We start from the raw sequence: 21,564 nt of genomic DNA, 5'->3' as shown, positions 1-21,564 counted from the left end.
ATGAAATTTATGGCATGTTTTCACCCAACGTCTATAAAGAATTAAAGACTCATTTTTGTCGTAGTTCATATTTCCACCTCGTCTTATATCCAAGTAGTAAGAGTTAATTGTTGCATATATGAAAGTATGATACAATATAGAATAAAACTTTAGAATCATCATAATCCATTCTAAAATGCCCACAGAGAAGCTAAATATTTGCCTTTCCCTGGTATGTAGTATTAAAGCTTCTCCGTTTACAAAATACCAGGCTGATACCAGTTCAGTTTAAATTACCTGTCTGCCCAGGCTGTTCCGTGGACCAAATCTCATGTACCTCTACAGATCCTAAGACAAAATGAGGAAGCTTCAACTATGTGTGGTCTATGAGAACTGGAGTTGTAAGTGTGTAGAATTTAGGGAAAGAAATGTATTTGTAAACTTTGGTGTCTTTGTACTTACTGATCAAACACTGTCCATTCCAAAGGTCTCCAGGTTTGATATTAACATTCCTTATCTCAGTGATAGTTTTGGTGGCACCGATAGCTTTCTGTAGATAAATTCCTTGTATAGTGGTATTCTCTGATATCCCTCTTCAGTTGTTTCACCAGAATTGTTGATGTTGCCATCTTACACCATAATCTTGCACAAGCGTGTGGACAATAAAAATTAATTAAGTAATGAGAACCTGATCCTTACAGTATTTCTCTACAGATGACTTGAAATAGATTAATGGCTCTGTTTGTACACACATTTTCCCTGTTTAGTATCAAGTATAATAGGACTATCATTTATGAGAAATTATTAAGTGAGTACTTGTCATGTGAATTTACATCCTGTTTCCTTGCCACTTATCACAAAGCTAGAGGCGATACTCCATTTCTGGTGTTCTGTTCCCAGAGGAGACAGAAGTGCTATAGCTGCAGCAAATGTAAACCTGGCAGACATTGGAGACAAGGAGGGGGAAGGAAGTACATTAAGTGCTTAAAGGTGGGTAGTGTAAATATCATTTTCCCACTCCCCAGACTGTTGAAATCCCAAATATTTAGACCAACTGATAAAGCCAGAAGAGAGCGCTTTGTTTCCATGTGCAAAGCAAGGGTATTTTTGAATAGCTTCAAGTGAGGGGCATTATTGCAGCAAAAGTAACCATGGTCTAAGTTACTTTAATACTTCTAACACAAAACTGGAAGCTTGGGTTTCAGCATGGCTGGTTATCTCTCCTGGTCTGGGCTAATGAGTGTTAGAGCAGCAGCAGCAGCCTGTGTTGGGGTGCCTCACTGCCAGCAGTACTGCAAGTGGTTGCAGCAAGTTGTTTATGGTGCTTCCTGGACCAGGGTTTATGAAAATGCTGTTATCTGTGTGTTACTGTTTAAGTATTCAGATTATGCTTAAATCAGTAAATTAGACTGATTCTCTTAACAGTGAAGTAACAGTGTCCTCAATTACTCCTTTGTCTGCCAAATTAAGCATTTTGTTGATGCCCTTTACTGAAGAAAAGCTTATTTTAAGAATATTATTTCTGTGACACTAAATCTGCATTTTCTACTAGCAAATAAACTTTAGTCACTGATCATGCTCTGTTTCTTCCCCTTAGATCAAAATGGCATTTTTTCTGCTACACAGTAATTGTTCAGTTTTGAAACTAATGTGCACTGAAGCACTTTTGGAGCCATACCAAATCCAGTTTAGCTGCCCAAATGTTTCTTGTTTTTCAAAGAGTGTGTGCAAAAACATTTTTAACAAATCCTGTGTAGAGAAGTATTTGGTATCAGATGTATTTCTGTAGTAGATCTCTAGCCGAAATGTAACAAGTAGGTTTTTTTAATTAAGGTATTTTAAAAGTAAATTATTCCTGTGAATTTCCTGCACTTTAGATAAGGTTCTTTTAAAATAACTGTGTCTTGAAGGAAGAAAAGAGTTTATCAGCTTTTGTATTTCAATACTGATGTGGAACTTGTGCTAAACCAATAATTATAATAAATGTAATTTTTTTATCCTACAGATACACTATGGCTAAATGCAAACACAATTTTCAAACACTGTGCAACAGAAATTCTACACAGATTCACTGAAGCCAGTGAGCCTATGTAGCAAATTTCATGCAATGTATTCCCATCTCAAGCTGCACTGTATTTTCCTCACTGCCTTCTAGTTTTCATCTCTATATAGAGGTAGTAACATATATCTGTCACAGCTAGCTTTATCCCAGAAATTTCTGGAACCACATTTCTAATCTTCCATCCCAGGTAATGTGCATGCCATCAGCAATGAAGTTTGAATCTGGAAATTTTGCTGAAGCAGTATGCAGTCTGCAAGAGGTGCCTGAATACCTGTTAGGCATAGAATGTAATTAATTCTAGTGCAAAATATTTTTTTTTTTTTAAGTGAGAAAAGATGGATTTTAATTAATAATAATTTGGATAATAATTTGACTGTTACCTGAAGAAATGGGGAAGATAGAAGATTTTAACAAAATAAACACCCCAACAAATCAAACCAAACAAACAAATTAATCTGCCCATATTTCTGCTACATTTACACTTCTCAGCTGTACTTGTTAAGGGTGTTTAAAGACATGCTTTACTTTTCAGCATAGTCTGATTCTCTTAATTGCACTTTTAGCCTTTATTTGTTGTTGATTGAACTAAAGTTGAGTTTAAACTGGCTTTGTCTAGACTGCAGCCATCTCTTTATAACCAGGATATTAGTGCTATAGTTATTAGTTCTAGAGAAGATAAATAATGTGTTAGTTTCCGAGGAAACTGTAAAAAGCAGTAAACACAAATACTTTCATTAATGGCAATGCTCTGACATGAAAGATTTATAAGCAATAACTGGAAATAGTAAATTAGGCAAGAAAAGTAAGTCCTTCCTTATAACTGCCTCTATGCTGCTCCCTAAGTCTCTTCCTATTGTGGAACTGCCTGTATTCAGTCTGTATTTGTATTCATTTAATTAAATCTTAGTGCTGAGGTCTCTAACAATCATAGCCTTGTTAATGACAGACAATAGCACAGCCTTCTCTTTCAAGTATTCTTGCTTTACATACAGTTTAATATTGGGAGGATACACACACCAGTGTATCTGTTGTCCTGGCTCTGGAATTTATTGACTACTTGCTACATCAAATCCAGTAATTCAGTAGCTGATTTGTGTAGTTCAGATAGTATTTGATAATAGCATTCAGTGACACCTTAGTGTCATCTGCGTACAATTTCTGGTTTTGATAAAACTATGTAAGCAGTTGCATCAATAACCTTTTAGGAGCATCAGTAGGCATTTTACTAACATCTGGAGGGAGCCTTCCCTCCAGGTGGATGTACACTATTTCAGCATTAGCAGGTGTGTGCTAGGGTATGATTCACCTGTTGTCTCAGTTGAGGACATGCAACAATCTTTTTTTCTTTTTTTTTCTCCTCCTTTTGAGTGTTCTTTACTTCTGGAATTATCCTTATATTTAATTTCCCTCTTTTTTTTCCATCAAATCTTAATGAATAATACTGTCTAGTATTTTAAATTTTCAGTTACCAAATAAATGAACTGGTATATAGATCGATAGTTGCATCTAGCCAGATAAATGTCTTTTGCAATAAAACAAAGAACTAAATGAAAACCGAGATGTGCACGTGGATCCCATGTGTCCAGTGGAGTGCAATTAAATCAATAACATAATTAAATATTGCTCTATCCTCCATAAATTATTTTTCTAATGGAAGCCAAGCAGTACATGCATCTATGAAATAGACTGCACCAGGCATTCCCAGTCGTGGAAAAATTCTCATGTGCAACAGGGAAAGAAGCACAAATAAGAGAAAGGATTGACTTGGATCAATGAGGAGAAAGAAAGTCAAGGGAGGCTCCAAACATGGACAGAAAATTATAGCTACTTACTTGCAAAAGTTATATTTGACAAATATATTTGAATCTATTGCAAAGTGAAATACCTTTAGAAGCTTGATTCTTGACTAGTGAAGTACACTTTATCAATTGTTTCACATGACTCTGTAATGTTGGTAAATTAAAAATGGCCCATCACTTAGGGCCATTTTAGGGGAGAATTAAAAACTTAAATTCTAAATCTGAACAGTAATATATTGGCTTTTTTTTTTTTAATTTTATGAACAGAGGGGTAGTTGAGGACTTTAACTTACCAGAAGTGTGCTGGAAATACAACGCAGAAGAGACTAAACAGTCTGGAAGTATCTATCAAAAACAATTAGGTTTATTCTGGCATATTCTCACCCTGTCTTTCAGTGGTATTTACATTTATTGCAGAGAAAACTATTTGTGTTACAAATGTATAGTCCTCAAAAAGGCCTCAAGGCAAACCTTCCTATCTCATCCTTGCTGTATTTCACACATTTTATTAGATGTATATCTGCTCTGTGGGAAAATGTAGTCTCTAAGCGTTTGCGTGTTGGTTCTACCATCCTTCAGCTGGAAACTTGATTATTAACAGGCTACCACTTTGCATAATGGAAACCTGAGATATTTCTCCACTATACCATTAATTTATTTCCAATTAAAGGTGGAGGGAGAGTTCTTGCTGATATGTCTGGTAAAAGACAAGATAGAAATGCTCATCCCTACCACACTCAGATGCATTTTGTCACTCATAATGAGGGGAGGATTGTGTTGTAAACTTTGGGTCCTGCTGACAAATACATCCAGATAGAAGGCAGAATCTTGGCACACAACAGAAAAAACCAAAAACATAATTTCTTACACTGACAGGATAAAGTCAAGTAAATTTTCCGTTCCCATGTCCTAGTTTGTCATCCGACAAAGTAAAAAAGATTTTGGAAGGAAGCCCAAAAGTTTTAGAAGCTCTTCCGCAAGTCACCTAAACTGGAGCAACAGCCAAGAAAATTTATCTCAAGAGAAAGACAATACCAATATTTTAGCCTAGAAGGAAGGGTAATACAGACTTTCATTGAAAAAAAATAGCTCTAATTTCTTGAACCACAGAGTGGAAGATTGTATGCAAATGTCTGCCATTCCACTCTCCTGGAAAGATCTGTGGAGAGTAAAGACAGTGTCCCACTAATGCTTTCAGATACTGAAAACAAAAAAAAATCTGAATTTTTGATCATACAGATGCATATGTAAAAGAAAGTTGCTCTGATTTCTCAAGAGTGCTTTGTGCCATGGGGTTTCTTCAGGGGGCTGCAGCTCAAAGGCAGAAAAGAGACCATCTTAACTTCTTGTCTTGACCAGACTGTCTCAGGCCTGAAAACCTGGAGGAAGAAATTGAAGGTTGCACGATTGCTCAAGGCAAACAACCTTAGTAAGGGCAAAGAATTTTCAAATGCTTTAGTCTTTTTCTAATTTATCTACAAGATCCAACAACCTGTCTTCAGAGTCACCAGGTCATAGACTGTGTTTGTGAATGCCACTATGGGTAAAAGGTCTTATTGGGTGTTCAGTACACTCACTCCCAGATCCACCACAAAGGTTTGGGCTGTCTTGAGATCCTGTAATGGAATCTAACAGCTATTGTCCTATGCAGCTTTCAGTAAATGTGGCAGGACTGCTGCATGCAGTGAAGAACCTACAACCAGCATGTTCAAAGGCATTTTTTTTAGAGAGAAAGATTAAGCAATATACATTCCAACTGAAGGAGGTAGTGAGATTCGGTATCAGAAAGAGAGGTAAGGTGAAGAGTTAAGCTCTGTTGCAGCCCTTGCCTCATGTCATTGCAGCAGCAGACTCTAGTCAGGAAGGTGGATATAATTCCATAAAGGATAGGATAAAAACCTCCTTGGCATCAAAGTGAACTGATGCTGTGCTAATGTGAAAACAAGTGGGTTTGATCGTGACAGAATAGCTCAGAAAACCATTTGGATTCCTAGGAGCAGTGAGGGGAAAGAAGCCAGGAGAGCCCGGTCTGAATGATGCATAACTTGTTTCAGGGAATAGGGTTCCTGAAGGCTGAAACTTCATTCATTCTTTGGGCAGGAAGAGGGGAAGGGAGATTGAAAGAGGAAGAGAGAGCATTTGTACCTTGAATTTTGAAACTGTGTAACAGGAAATTGAGACCAAAGGATGACTGCCAAAGCCATTGTGGAGATGGATGTATTATTGTCTCTGTAGACATACTGTTATACCTCCAAAAAATGAAAGCCAGATTCTTTCTCCTCCTCAAATTTTCCTTGTTTAGATGCCAGTATCATTCTTAAGAGAGAAAAGAACTACAACAATTCTGCGGGGTCTGTTTCCATCCTTTGCTTGCTGTGATTGAATTAAGTTGTGATTTATTCTCTTTTTTGGTCATTCTTTAAAGGAAAAAGTAGAAGTGGATGAAAAACTAACAAATATTATAAATGGTCATGACAACCATTACAAGAAGGTTTTCCTTCAGTCATTTGATGGCCATTTAAGGGAAGTCTACTCTGTTTCTGTGCAGACAACATAAACTGCCCTGGCTACTGAAAGGATCTTCTGAAGAAATACGGGCAAACCATAGACTATCAACTACTTTAGAATAGTTTCTCCTGGAGTAAAAGGAACTATGTGACTCTAAGAACAATAAACTCCATGACTAAGAACAATATAATCATAAGGTGTACACACATAACTTGTGAATCACTGGTTTACGATCATTCTGATTAGATTAAGCCTAAAATAAGTTTACACAGGGAAATTGCACTTTCCTATCTTAAAGTTCATAACAGGGTATGTCAAGAGTTATATGTCAAATTCTTTAGTACTGAATTTCATTATTCTCTTCACATTTCACCATGTTATATTAAAGTGCCATACTGGATAAAAATGCTTCTCATTATTTTGAAAAATGGCCAATAAACATGATAATGCCAGTTGCATAATAGGAATTTGGGTTTAGATGTTTTTATATATGTGTACATATAAATGTAACTGGCTTTTCATAAAAATAAGCCTCAGTTTGCATGGAATAAGGTTTTGTCCGTGTTTTCTCAGTATGTGAAATTCAACATGTTTATTAGTGGCATGCACACAGTTAACAAAATCAGCAGTGATTTAGCCGCTGCTGGAATTTCTATTTAGTAGATTTAGTGAAGCTCACAATTGTACCTGAAACTTTTTGAAAAATGCTTGGGCTTATTTTGAAATAGGGAGGAACATTCTTGCATATGAGAAGTAGAAGGGTAAGATGGAATAAAGTGCTTACAGTGGCTGGTAAATAAAACAAGGGGACTCCAAATCTGTTGCAGACAAAACAGTGTCAAATTGAAAACCTCTCTGAGAAGGGCTTTGTTGGTGGATGAGAAGCTCAATGTGACCCGGCAATGGGCACTTGCAGCCCAGAAAACCAATTGTGTCCTGGGCTGCATCCAAAGCAGTGTGGCCAGCAGAGTGAGGGAGAGGATTCTGCTCCTCTGTTCTGCTCTGGTGAGACCCCATCTGCAGTGCTGCATCCAGCTCTGGGGTCCTCAACATAAGGAGAACATGGACCTGTTGACACAGGTCTAAGGAGCACAATGAAGATAGCCAAGGAGCTGAAGAACCTCTCCTATGAAGGTGCTCAGCGCTGAGAGAGTTGAGATTGTTCTGCCTGGAGAAGGCTCTGGGGAGGCCTTACAGCAACCTTCAAATACCTAAAAGCCAGATGGAGAAAGTTTTACAAGAGCATAGGACAAGGGGTGATGGCTTTAAACTGAAAGCAGGCAGATTTAAGTTAGATATTTGGAAGAAATTCTTTACTTTAAGAATGGTGAGGCACTGGGCCAGGTTGCCCAGAGAAGCTGTGGATGTCCCATCCCTCAAAGTGTCCAAGGTCAGGCTACATGGAGTTTTGAGCAACTTGATCTAGTTGAAGGTGTTCCTACCCATAGCAACAGGGCTGGAACTACATGCTCTTTAAGGTCTCTTCCAACTCAAATCATTCAATGATTCTTTTTTTTTTTTTTTTTATTGCTTGTCAACATAAGCTTCTAATAATTGATTTAACAATTGATTTTCCTTCCCCTTTCCTAGGTTTACCTTCAGTCAAATATAATTTCTCTACTCTTCCTGGTTTCAACTGTCCTCATTTTGACCACCTGATACTGTCCCAGACTCTACAACAAGGCACTGTATGAAATCGGCACTGGTGAATAATGGTTACTTTCTGACACTCCTTGTTTACTCTTTTTTCTCTACTCCACCTGCTGTCCTCTGCCCCAGTGCGAGTCCTTCTGGTGTGTCCCTGCTCTGACATAGGTTGCCCATAGCTGAAATCCTTCAAAGCCATAACTACTTCGTTGCTGGAGCCCTTCCTCCCAAGAGTGTATCTCCAGCCATGTCCCAGGCAACATCCCCTTCTATTTCTTTCTCTGTTCCTTCTTTGCCCAGCACCTACTGCTCTTAAATGTCTGAGTATGGGTGCTGAATGCTCCCTTGCATTGGCGTGAAATAGGTTACCCCACAGGTTTCATTCAGAGCCAGAATGAAGGGTTGTCAATGTGGGTTTAATAAACCAGATTCCTACAGCTCCTCTAAGAACAGCCCACAGACTGGTTAAGTTCTGTCAGCTGTCTTTCTTTCAGCTGGCTTCTGCCAGCTTGCCTCCTGCGTTTAACAGATCTACCTGCGGAGTTTGAGGAGGCAGTGAGGCAGGCTGGGACAGAAAGTGTGTGAAGGAAAAGAGATGCTGGTGTCTGAAAAAAAACAGTATGGGAAATCATTTGCTCCAACAAAGAGGAAAGCAGAATGGGAAAAAAAGAGAGGATTTAAGGCTGCATTGCCCTAGGCACTGCAGGGAAGAGTGCTGTTAATTGGGATGTAAAGGAGGCTTCAGGACTGGGGTCTCCACAGCACAGTGAGGGTCATGGGAGGAAGACGTTTTGTGAAGAGAAGTGTTGGAAATAAGACCATACTACCTACCAATGTAGGTATCAGAAATTTTCCAGGTAATTTCTCTCATTGTTGGGTATCAACACCATGGGGAGCGAGTCCTGCATCTGTCAAACAGAAGACAATTTTGAAATTTTAGTGCTTCATGGCTATGATAAGAATTATTAAAATCTACATTTTCCATGGTTCAGGCAGCTTGAAATACAAGGAGAGATACATAGATAAACCATTAACTGAGGGAACATAGATTATTGGTTAGACAATATTACTCTCACTTGGATTCTGTATTTTAACAGTTGTCTTGGTGATTTTATTGACTGGGCTGTGCAAGACTAGTTTTTATTACATCTGTAATTTAAATGAGTAATTCCATCATAAGCTAGAACTAAAATAATAAACTAGAATGCATTTATATCTTTACAGACACAGTGGATTCTTAGCTCCTTTGTTAAGGTAATATTTTACTTGAGCAACCCACATTAACAAGATGATTGTTTTTCCTCATAATTATTAGAATACAGCACTATTTTTATAGTGTGCATCTATGAGTTCTCAGTTTCTTTCAGTCCCTATGCAGAAAAAGGATTAAGTAATTATTATTAATTATTACTCACACACACACACACATATATATATATATTATGTATATATATATTTGTGTGAGTAGTTAGTACAAATGAGCTTCTCCTCAGAGAAAATGTGTTTTATGAACAAAATATATTCAGATATATCCTATACACACACACATAGAATACTCATATGGTCTTGCTGTTTCTTATGCAAAGCAAATAGAAAAGGCTTGGTGAGTTGCCAAGAGCTATTACCTCAAGAGAAAATAAACCCAAAAGCTCAGGCATTTGCTCAGGCAAATCTACTATGCATTTAAAGTAAAAACTTATTCCATGCTTAAAAAAACCCAAATCGGAGAACCTTCAGTGTCATCAAGGCTCATTTCATCAATTAGAATACAAAAACTTGCATCCAACTTACCTGCAACAACTTCTGCATTATTAATTAAAATTGAACTGAATTTGGCCCCAGCTTTAATAATCTAATTGTAGAGACCTTTTTTAGGCATGCCATGATAAGGCAACCCTACTGTATTACCAAATTATTTTCCTGCTAAGTCTTGGGATGTGGTGACTGGGTTACAGTCAAGGGATTTTTAAATTGTGGTTCCTATCTGCTTTTAAGTTATTCCCACCATATTAAAAAGAAAAAAAAAAAAAGTTAGTGGAAAGCTTAACTGTATTTTCTGAAGAAGAAAGCCTCAAGGGCCAAATTTTTTTCAGAAGCTGAGACAGTAATGTGTAAATTGCATGTATTTGCCGACACTGGGAAAGATGAATGTGCTTTCTGGCTCTGAAAAGGACAAATGTCTTCCTCTGCACTGAAAATTCACAGTCTTGAACAATAGGAACGTGCTTCCCTGTACCAATTCTTGTTGAAACCTGGTTTTCTGGCAAAATTTATATATTTGTTAGTTCTTAAAAACAGCAGTATGTCACATTAATATAATAAATTTAAATTTAATACAGTGGCCACATTTGCTGGTTTTTACTGCAAATTGCTTGAGCAGAAAATGGTTGAAGACAAAAATTCACTGATGGTCTAAAGAATACAATATTTAAGAGCTTGGAGTTCCTAATATAATGGTTTCAATACATAGACAGCCTAAAGAATCATAAAATCATTTTGGTTGGAAAAGACCTCTAAGATCAAGTCAGCTGTTAAACCAGCACAGCCATGCCCATCACTAGACCATGTCCCCACATCGCCATGTTTTTGAAAATAAGTCAGTGTGTTTAATTCTGGTCTAGTATAGAAATTGCTTTCAAGGTGCTTTGTAACAATTTTTTAAGCTAGTATAATTCATAAAATATTAACAATTAGATTATTCAAAAAGATGAAAACCAATGGAAAATTAAGAGAAGCATTAGTCAGTATAAATTGCAATTTTTTTATGTGCCCCCACACAAAATCAGCTTTTAGAAGGGTGTCTTACTCTAATCTCATTAAAATGAAGCATTCAATAAAGGGATATTCCTTGGCCCTTAATATTCCCAAACTGGATAAAAAGGAGGGGTAATGTTGCTTATTGTATCGAAGAGGATGTCCCAGAACTTATTGTCAGAATATTTCCAAACATGTACAGACTAGATGCTGATGGGGAATGGAATTCTCCAGTGTACAATCTCTCATACAACCCAAAACCTTTTTTATAAGAATTGTCCATGGGTTCTAACACCACTGACTACGTCATACCTTCTTATATTTTGATTGTTGTCACTTTTAGTAAAGAGTGTTTAAAACAAAACATTTCTCACAAGTGTACTCACATTCTCTTTAACATTTGAGGGCAAAAGAAAATTCAGTCTTTTCTCCTGTTTCTTTTCTCCTGACCTTTTTTTTGGACGGTGTTAATTAGAGCTAAAAAACAAAGGATAGAAAGTCTCCTCTCTTCCAGGAACAAAGCATTCTGAAATTCCCCATCTCTTTCTGTGTTTATCTGGCAGAGCCCCAGATTCTGTCACCAGTATTTACCCTGTTCAGATCCTTATTCACAGCTTAATCAAAGCCTGTTGAAGTCAGTGGGAACCTTTCCCTTAACCTCAGGGGGAATCATTCTGCTTGTGTAGGCAGAGCAGTTTCAAATTATTTCCATTGCTGATTGCAATATAAGTACTGTTTGAAATCAGTAACCTGTCCTGAGATCCAGTGTTACAGCCAAGCTGATGACATCTTAAGATTCTGTTATGCTCTTTTAGCTGTGCTTTCAGAAGCTTAAGTAGTAACAGATGCCAGAAAAAAATCCCCAACAGATAAATTACTGAGAGCAAAGAAATTAAGAACAATGTTACAGCTTCAAGAGACTGTCATCAATAACCATCACTGGAGACATCATAATGATTCTTCTTGTCTTTTGAAATGTCTATGTCAATAATACAAAGTTATTTAGTTATTATAACTCAGGAAAAAAAAACCTTAATTTTTGGCTGGAGATTGTTTTTAACAATAGAGGAAGTTCTGATACAAGATAAAGGGGGAAGATATGGAGAGCAACTTAAATAGACACTCTTCTTACTGACTTCATATGAATTTGGGGTGTTCAGACCTTTCTGAATCTGAGCTGGCTATCTATGGAAACTCTAAAAAAAGCCCCACTTAATGTCTTGCTGACTATTGAACTACATGGTGTTAGGAGTCATTCCAGACAGATTCAGCTCAATTTTCCTCAATTTTGAGCTTAATGGATGTCTCCATTTCATAAAAAAGAAAGGAATGAGAAATGTAGGAAGGATGTAATGATTGTAAATTCATGGCTTTTCATGATTTAGATGGCTCATCTTTACAATAGTTACTATACTGGACATTATCTCTACACACACATTCTCACATAGTAGGTGTGATACTGAAGAACAGTGATCTGAAAAGTGCATTTACAGTTACATTGTTAAAATATTTCCAAAAATGCTTGTGGTGTATGAACTCCAAGACCAAGTTTTTGCACATCTTTTTCGCACCCTTTTTATTTTGATCTTATAATTTTAATTTTAGTAAATGCAAGGTTTATTTCATATTTTTCAGGTTTTTATGATTTTCCAGTTTAAGTTAGCATTCTCCTTCTGTATATTCTTCAATCATCTGCCATTCTCTTCTCACTGCAATGTCCCTTGCCTTTTTACCCTGTAGCTGTATTTCCATTTGCAGTGCTCCTACCATTTTCCCTGCATCTTCTCTCTGAAGTTCCTACCTCCTGAGATTTTCTGTATCTTCTTAGTCACCCTTAGATGTTTGTCTTGTGCCACCTCATACACTCACCCTTTTTCTTCAGTAGTGGTTAGGGGTTTGCACTCCTTTATTTACATGTGCCTTAATTGCTAAGAATCTGTGGGAAATTCCAGTGCAGGGTGGAGCCAAATAACAGTTGCCTATTATTGAGCAAGGAGAAGGTGGAGTGCTGCATGCTGGTGGGTAGAAGGATTTTTAGGAAGCCCCTGTGTGCTCTGTGGATATAGTGCCACTTCCGTTTTCATCCTCCAAAAAGGCACAAGGAAGGGCAGAGAGGGGACAGGGAGGGAGCATCTTTCACAAGAGGAGACGAAGGGCAGCACCCACTCTCAATATCTAAATGAAGTAGTTTTTTATGGTAGGATCATGTAGTGATACACAGAATAACTCTTCAAATGTATTAATATATTTAGCACACTACTTTAAATCTGAAGTGCTAAGGCAGTTATTTGAAAGTGGGATTCCAGCACTGCAGACCTTTTCAAAGCAGGAGTTTGGGGCAGACACTGGTGCCTTCCCAGTCATAGGGCTAACATGTCTTGTCCCTAAGGTGTGTGATTCCCATAGGAAGGAGGTTGACCCTTACTGCAGTCCCATTCACCTCTCCACTGAGACTTTAAATAGAGATCTCAAGGCAGATGTTTGGAGCTATGATGTGATGATGGTAAAACCAAGTCATTGAGAGCTGGACTCCAACAACTTAGGACATAAAAGAACCTGTATATGAAATCATTGCTTTAGGGACATATTTGAGCTGCTGAATCATTAACTCAAACTGGTATGCCAAATACCTCTAGTTTAATAAATTTCTGTCTATACTAGTGTTGTGAAATTTATAAGCAGCACTACCATTCAACTGTCTGAATTTCCTTTTCAATTTGAAAAAATAAATAAGTATGTTCAGGATACATTAGACAAAGGTTAGCTGCAGGAAGACATTTCAACATCATAATGAAAATGGTGAACTTCAAAAGAATTACTGTATGTTTTTTAATTAATCTTTGTGGATTATCAAAAAATATTATTAAACAAAGTTCAGATAGTTTCATACAAGACATTTCTTTTGAATTTGTTCTTTAACCCTCTGCATTCTCATGACTGCCTACTTTTAATGAAAATAATTTAAAATAGCACAATAAGAAAGCTAAATGGGAATGATGTTCAAACACCTTTATCTTTGTGAATCTTGAATATTTACACTTGTACCTAAATTTACATTATTTGTAGTGGTTTCTCTCTGTCACACTGTTCCTTGTAATAGATTTCCGAGATTAAGAGTGTACATAAGTAATCAGTAATTAATATTATTAAGAGAGATTTTGATCATTTCTTTTTACCTTAGAAGTACAGTAACCCTAGTAAGTGCTATTATATAAGATTTGAAGCATATAAGAAATAGCAGCTCTCATGATTAGCTAGACCTCACATCTGAAATACAAAGCAAGCCACAGGAACACTGAAGTGTCCCCAGTTCCTGTGCTGTGGATCTGTCCTCTCCTCTAGTGTCCTGGTCCGTGAGCAAAGCTGGCTCCTGGCTTCAGTAAGTGATGGGTGACTTCTTGCCACAGGCTGGAGTTTGCTCTGGGAAAGCCACCATCCCTTGCTCCAGTTGTTTCACTGGTAGGGCTGTCCCGTCCCTTTCTAACCTCAGTGCAGGGGAGAGGGATGTGGTGTGGGGAGGGTCACACTGCCAGCTACATCTGCCCTTAAACTCCTCCTGGCAGTCACGGTACAGCCAGCAGGATTATTTTGTATGCCCATATAATCCCTAATACTGCCATATATCCCAAATGTTTAGGGAAATAAACGTTCCCCAGTTCCAGGAAAAGAGTACAGGAGACACCTCTACTGAGGCTACAACTTGTTCCAAACAAAGGAAAAACAGCACTTAAAAAATAAGAAAAAATTAGAAGCAAGGGTTTTTTTTGGGTTTTTTTTTTTTTTTTTTTTCACATAGAGGACTTGACTGACTGTTCTAGAATACAGTTTGTTCTTTCTCTGATGTTTGGAAAGTTTCAGTACAATTCAGGGAAATGACTGAATATACCTAGGTAATACAAGCTTGGAGTTTGTGTTTTCTGGGTTTTTTTCCCCCCTCAAACTTATATTAATCTTACTATTTTTCAAAACACATGCAAAATACAGGTTTTGATAATTTAAAAGCTATGTTGTATTTTTTTTTTTTTCATTTAAGTAGGTCTTAATATAGGGTGAAGTTGAATAGCATTTATTTTGGAATCTATAATTGAAGATTAACTATTTGTAGAGGAAAGATGCAGTGAGAAGGGTCAGGGAAGAGGGGGAAGCAGGGTAGAAAAGAAAGAATGGGAAAAAGGGCTCAAAAAAATTATAGTTGTAAGAATAAAGCACCAAAATTTCATACAGGGTTAAATGGAAAATATGTCCTTTTCCCTTCACATATTTTCCTGTGACTTGTCAAGCCCTAATTTTGAGTTAGGGAAGAAGATATTCTTTATTTCTTTCCCCTTCCCCACAAAATTTTCCAGGGCTTATTCATTCCTCATGAAGAAATAGGAATATGAGAAACATATTCCTCATGAACCTCAATTCTTTTTCCCATGCACTCTCTCTTAAATTAAGGAAAAAAGTATTGATATAACACATGCCCAATAGAAATAACACTATAATATTACATTAATTCTGTTCCTGAGACTATATTATATGATCTTTTACTATGTCTTACTATACAGTAAAAACTAAAGAAAATGCATAAAATTTCACATAGGATTTAAAATATTTAAAAAGAAAATTAAGTGTGACTTGGGCTATGACAAGTAAAAAGAACAGCCTATAAACATAGTCTTCATTACCCCTCACTAAATGAAAAATTCAGGGGACTGAACATTGACACTGCAGTACAAATAGAGGAAGTCTTGTTTCTATGATGAGACTTACAGCAGTGTTTAAAAATAAATAAATCAAAACCATGTATCTAGCTCAGCTTTCACAATGATTTGAACATGTTCAGACGCTGGACTAGGTCTTCCATGACAATTCTGAATTAAAGCTGTCCATAAAGCTTTGGTGTTTGTTTTTCCACTGCTGACTTCCTTTCCCTGTTTTGCAGCTGGTCTGTGGAACCACTGATAGCTCTCATCCCCCACAATCACAAAAACGTACTCCTGTTCCAGTAGCACTCTCCTAATGAGGTTGTGCCTTTGCTTTTCAGGGGTTTTTCACTGACTTTTACCTTTGTTTTCAATTATAATCTGTTTGTGAAAGGAAAAGAGAAGACACAAAGAAGAAATAGCCAGGAGGTCAGCAGAGGTGTGGATTTTTTTTTTTTTTCCATCATCATATGGAAAAATTCGTGTTTGGGTGAGACAAATAAACATTAACCCAGTGATTTTGAGCTCATTTTGGCTCATCTCAATGTTATTCTTTTGAGTAAATAAATTATAACCTGTTTCAGATTATCTGCTTTCCCTCACAGCTTTTTCTTCTGTAGTTGCAGAAGGTTGTATTGGTGTCAGGTCAGCTTGGAGTAAGGTACGGCTGCTTACCTGGAGGTTCTGGAGGTGGGTGATCCAGTTTCAAGTGTAGCTCAGTGAGCTGGATATGGTTAAGTAGCCATATAACAATATATATAACTTTTCAGTTCTACCACAGCCTTCTCCAGGTTCCAGCTGTGATCCCTGATAGGAGTCTATACATGCACCTACAAGAATCACAATTATTTTTAGAATTTGAGATGCCTCTTCATTGCATGCAATACCTGCAACCAGTGAGAAAAGGGAACCAACACATGGGAAAGGAACTGAAGGCAGACAAAAAGCATTTTAAGAGTGTTATGAAAAACTTGTTCCTACTGCTGCTGCAGTGTTTTAGATTGAAAAAAAAAAATCACTACTGATGCACTTCCACTTTCCTATTAATTTTTACTATGAGAAAGACTGAGCTCTACAAGAAAGCATTTTTAAAAATTCAGAAATATGATAAATATAGCACAAAAACCACAAGGGAAAATATTACCCTAAGACTTTTAGGATGAACATTTATTATGGGGGTACTTTTCTGTAATTCTGCCCTAAATATCTCTGTCTTTCAGCTCCCTTCTCGGAACATTACAGTAAATTCATGTATTCACTCAAGGATACTGTATAATCAACCATTCAGATATAATGGTGAAGGAAATTCAAAATGTACATTGAAAATTTCAGGGTTTGGACTGTTTTTCTCAGATCATTCTTTTAATGGAAAGCACTTCTTAATTTCAATTAACTGTTCTCATACTGATGGAGCCTGTGAGTCCAAAGCATTGATTTAATCACTACTCCAAATTCACACCTGAGTCTGTCCTACTTAGTTCAGCCTTTAAAGAATTCCTAATCATTTAGTTTGAGGAATTGAAGTCTGTGATACAAAGTGTTACCTGTATCACTCCATCATGTTCTTCAGGCTCATTTCTTCATCTTGTGGAACAGATAGTACATGCTTCTGTTATTTATCATAATGCATATGCACAGGAAATGGATTTTAAATTCTGAAGGCAGGTCAAATTTTCGCATACTTCTGAAAAAATATTGGGTATTTTTGTTTGGTTGGGTTTGCTGTATAATTTATTGAAAACTGGAATTGCAAGGACTTTTAATCATATCCCCAAAAAAATTACTTTGCAGTAATGTTTTAAAACATTGGTGTGAAATTCCTGCTGTTTCAGCCTGAGCACAGTGATAGGTTCCAAAAGAGCTGTGGATAGTTAATCATGAACATTACTGGCTCATTTTTTCTTTCATTTTCTTAAATGAAAATGCTTCATGAATTCATGCAAAATGAAAATGCTTTCTGCTTTCACCCTACAATTCAGCTCTTTGAACCCTTCTTTGAATGTAATATTACATTTAACATCTAATTTCCATTCTGCATGGATGTATATTATTTTTATGACATGGAAAATTATTAATTTATTATGATTTACATACAGTTTTTTCAATTTCTATGTGATCCTATGATTTTTTTACTTGTGCTATTATTATAAAAAATGATGAATGAATTTCGTGCAGTTCTTCTGTTCTGATAAGCATCCAAATATTTCAATACTTACTCAAAACTTATCCAAAGTTTCCTAATCTCTTGAGTCTGCAAAACTAGTCTGAAGACTTAAGAGAAGGGCTTTCCTCATGAGGTTTCCAGTTGTTCCATTAGTGGAACCTGATGGAAATACCATGAGATCAGCTTTTCTTCCAGTTGTTCCAAATTTTTAACATCTGGACAGAAAACGGAAGTGATAAATCCTGCCCAGAAATTGTATAAAAGGAAAAGTTGGGTTCTTAAAATAGGTGAAGAATGGATTTTTTTTAACTCCTCCAAACTGGCCAAGGAATGACTGAAAAAAAGATCAAGAATCCAGAATTAGAGATGAATTAAGTCAGCTGATACCATAAAAATATAGCCTGCTCAGTTGAAACTCCTTAGAATTTGGCTATTCATGAAATAACATATGTGGAGAAAAACTTAAATTTGGTGCCATTTTAGAATCTTTCAGTGATGAGTATTAATTACAGTCAATTATTTGTTCATTTATGAGTAGGTTGTACACAGATCTTGGTGGGAAAATGGTCTTGTACAGAATTATCAGTGTGTTTCTTCCCAGTACCAACACTCTGGGAGACATCCTAGCTCTCAGTGTTACCTTTTCTAAATAGCTCTAATTTCAGAGTTCATCTGCTGAGGAGATGGGGCAGTTTAGCTGGTGATGAACAGCATTGAAATGACTTGTAGCCACAGAGGCATATTTCTAGACAAAAGAATTGATAGATAAGTGATTTTACAAAATTATATTTGTTGGTTGGTATCTATTTAGCTCAAAGTGTACCTGGCAGAGATGAATTACCTCTTGTTGAAGCCCTTCTTTTCACCACTGAGCCTTTACCCACTGTGCTTTGTATCACACCATGAATGACAGATTCTCTTAGCATGTCCTCTGATTCTACAAGCTCTTTCTTCCACATTTATCTTCCTGTTTGAACACCAGACACCAGCTGCAGGTTCCTCTTTACAGATTACAAAGTCAACCTACAGAGTCCTTTATAGTAAGAGTGCATCACCATGCAAAGTGAGCACCACTCCCAAGTTCATTCATCTGAAGCTACAAAAATGTTATGAGGTTCCTCTTCCCCTTTATAGAAATGAAAGCTCAGGAAGCAGGGACTTCCAGCATCCTCCCACCCCCACAGATCAGAAATGTGTGGAAAAACACCAGTGGCAGCATGCCCCAGCAGGCTAAGGTTCAGGACCCCTGGAGTGCTTGGAAATAAGGAGTAGAAATGGGCTCAGAAAACAAGACAGTGATCAAAGACATGAAATGTTTTGTGAAAACTATCCAAATTAATTTGCTGCATGATGTGTCTCTTGCTTTGTTTGAGGTCACAAACTTTTCAGAATTTTATGGAGTGCAGTGTGTGCAGGCACTGAATATGCCATGCTCTCAGCACTTCATCAAAGACATCTCATCTGGCACAAAGCACAGCATTTTAGCTGGTGGTAACCTCCCTAACAGGAAATATTTCATAGCATAAGTTTTCTGCACATGAAAGCACATAGAGAAAGTTCCAAATAAGATAAACATACGAGTGTATGTTAGCCTTTGAAATCCTGCACATGCATTGTAGAAATATGTTAGAGTTACAATTCACTTTATGCTTGTTTTCAGGAGACAAATACTTAAATTCAAGGACATATAGGTCAGTGCAATCATTTGCAGGCAGTTTCACTTAAGGACATTAGCTGATACAGTCATCACAACTCCCTTGCTTTCCAGGTTCTTGGAAATCATTCTGGCTCTGTACTTGGTTAAGCATAGAAACTGTGTGCTATTTCACCCTATCTACTAGGTTAGAAACCTCTAAGACATGCTTACCCGCCCAGCATCCAGCCATCTCTGCCCAGCACTTAGGTGAAGCCACTGCATTAAGGCCCACAGTGAAAACTGACTTGACACCTCTTCAGCATCTTACTAATGGGAGTGAGCCCTGTCTGAATGGCACTTTAAATCTGGAGGAAAACAACTCTCCAGAAAAACAAAAACAAACAAACAAACAAAACAAAAATAAACCCCCCCCAAAAAAACCTACTCCAAAACCCCAACAAAACCAAATAAAGAAAAAGACACTCCTGATCCTGTTGGTGCTGCGTTTACACATGAAACAGAAAGGTAAGGCCCTTACTCTCTCAGATAAGGGAAAATAAGGAGATATAAGATGCTTAGAGACCTTCTGAAAGTAGAAAAACTAGGAGGTTTGGTCAGATTGTCTTCCGGACTGTGAGAATGGCCCAGGAAGGGGTGAACAAGGTTCATTTCTCCTGGGAAATCTGGGAGCTAGTTGAGTTGTCTTTAGAGGGACAAAAGATTCTCAAAAAGGAAAAGCTGCAAGAGAGATTACTGTATGTAATTTATGAGATCAGTTTATGTAAAAGCATTGTGAAACAGAGCTATATGTCAAAAGTTTGAAGTAATTATTGGATTGATGTGAATTCTTGAATCCTTTAATTGATGCGAACTGTTGTTACCAACAATTCACATCAATTCTGCTACTTTACCTTTTAGACTGATACCCAAACCTCTATCCTCAAACCAGCATTTAGGAGCTCACCTTTGAACTTTTGGACTCAGCTGTGTAACATTTTTCTTCAAGACATGAGAATGATCAGACAGAAAGCCAGTAATACTTGTAGAATGCAACCCAATTTTTTTTTCCCTAGAATTTTTGAGAATGCATATGATCTTGAATTTTCTTCATGAGCTTATAGCACTTGTCATGCACTAATATTTTCAGCTTCCTTTTTATTGTTTCAGGTTGTTTTCTCTTTTACACTGTTACAAGCAATAAAGCCTCAGTATTTGCACTTCACTAGAAAATAAACACAGATTTTCCTAAATGCAATTGTTATAACATAGAAGAGATTTTCAAAACAAAAGCTCGTTGGCAAATCATGTGTCTCAAATATTAAAATGAAGTATCCAGACATAAAATTGGTATTTCATACTATTATTTCATGAAACATTCTTTAACATTTTAATAAGATATTTCAATGAGTTGATGCAAAGTTGCACAAAATACTAGGAAATCACGCCAGCCATAAGTTTAGAGAAACACATGAACAAAGCCATAAAAAATCAGGGCCCATAAATTCATGCAAAATATTTCACTAATCATCTCAGAATATTCATTAAACACTGCAATATTTGAATATGCTACCCCTGCACCTAAGAATATTCAGACCCCACTTGCTTGAGGTGTAATAAAAATAAATGTAAAGCAACATTGTGACTACAGATGTGGTAAGAAAAGAATAAAAACAGCTGCTTGACTTTCTGCAGGTGCTGCTCACTAGATATCAATATAAAGAATCCTAGTTAAAGCACTGCTTCCCAGACTTCTGTAATTTCTTCCTTCTTAATCACATTATGCAAAAGACAGCCTGCAATGTTAACCTGAGTTGGGCGTTGTAATGTAGCCTGTGGCTTCTCATGCTGAGACACAGATCTTAAAATCACTGTGATCTACACAGAAACTCTCACTTGCTAAGCAGCAGCCAGAAATACAGCCCTCTCCAACTATCCACTCCATGCCAAGTTGTTTCACTATTGATTAAAGGCAGATGTGGCACAGTGAGCTGCTGCCAGATAATGATCAGCATTTTCTCTTTAGTGATTGGGTTCCCTTCACTGCTGTGCAGCTCTGAAACTGTCTTCAGAAACGTGCTACTTCATTGTCCAGAAAATCTGCACTGTACATTATTCCCACTGGACGTCACAGGTATTTCTCGCTGGGCAGTGTTCAGTTTGAGATCCAGAAGCAGCAGTGCTCCTGCTGTGGAGAGGTAAGCAGATTGATGTTTGCAAAAGTGCATGAGAGCAAAATCAGAACAGGAGAATTAACCAAGGAATGGCTGAACAAAAACATGACAGGAAAAATCCTTTTTTTTTTTTTTTTGTCTTTTTTTTTGTCTTTT

At 37.1% G+C, this 21,564-nt stretch overlaps 1 long non-coding RNA gene across 1 annotated transcript in view; it reads left to right on the top strand.

Annotated features, from left to right (window-relative positions):
• LOC146767919 (uncharacterized) overlaps window positions 1-21,564 on the top strand; it is a 33,427-nt gene that overhangs the window by 10,456 nt on the left and 1,407 nt on the right. The window contains exon 2 of the long non-coding RNA XR_014953789.1: window positions 7,939-21,432. This is a non-coding gene — a long non-coding RNA (uncharacterized LOC146767919). The remainder of the gene's footprint in view (window positions 1-7,938; window positions 21,433-21,564) is intronic.

Source organism: Lonchura striata, chromosome 3, assembly GCF_050655825.1.
Source record: "Lonchura striata isolate lonStrDom1 chromosome 3, ASM5065582v1, whole genome shotgun sequence".
NCBI lineage: Eukaryota > Metazoa > Chordata > Aves > Passeriformes > Estrildidae > Lonchura > Lonchura striata.
This window is presented reverse-complemented; position numbering and strand designations above follow the sequence as displayed.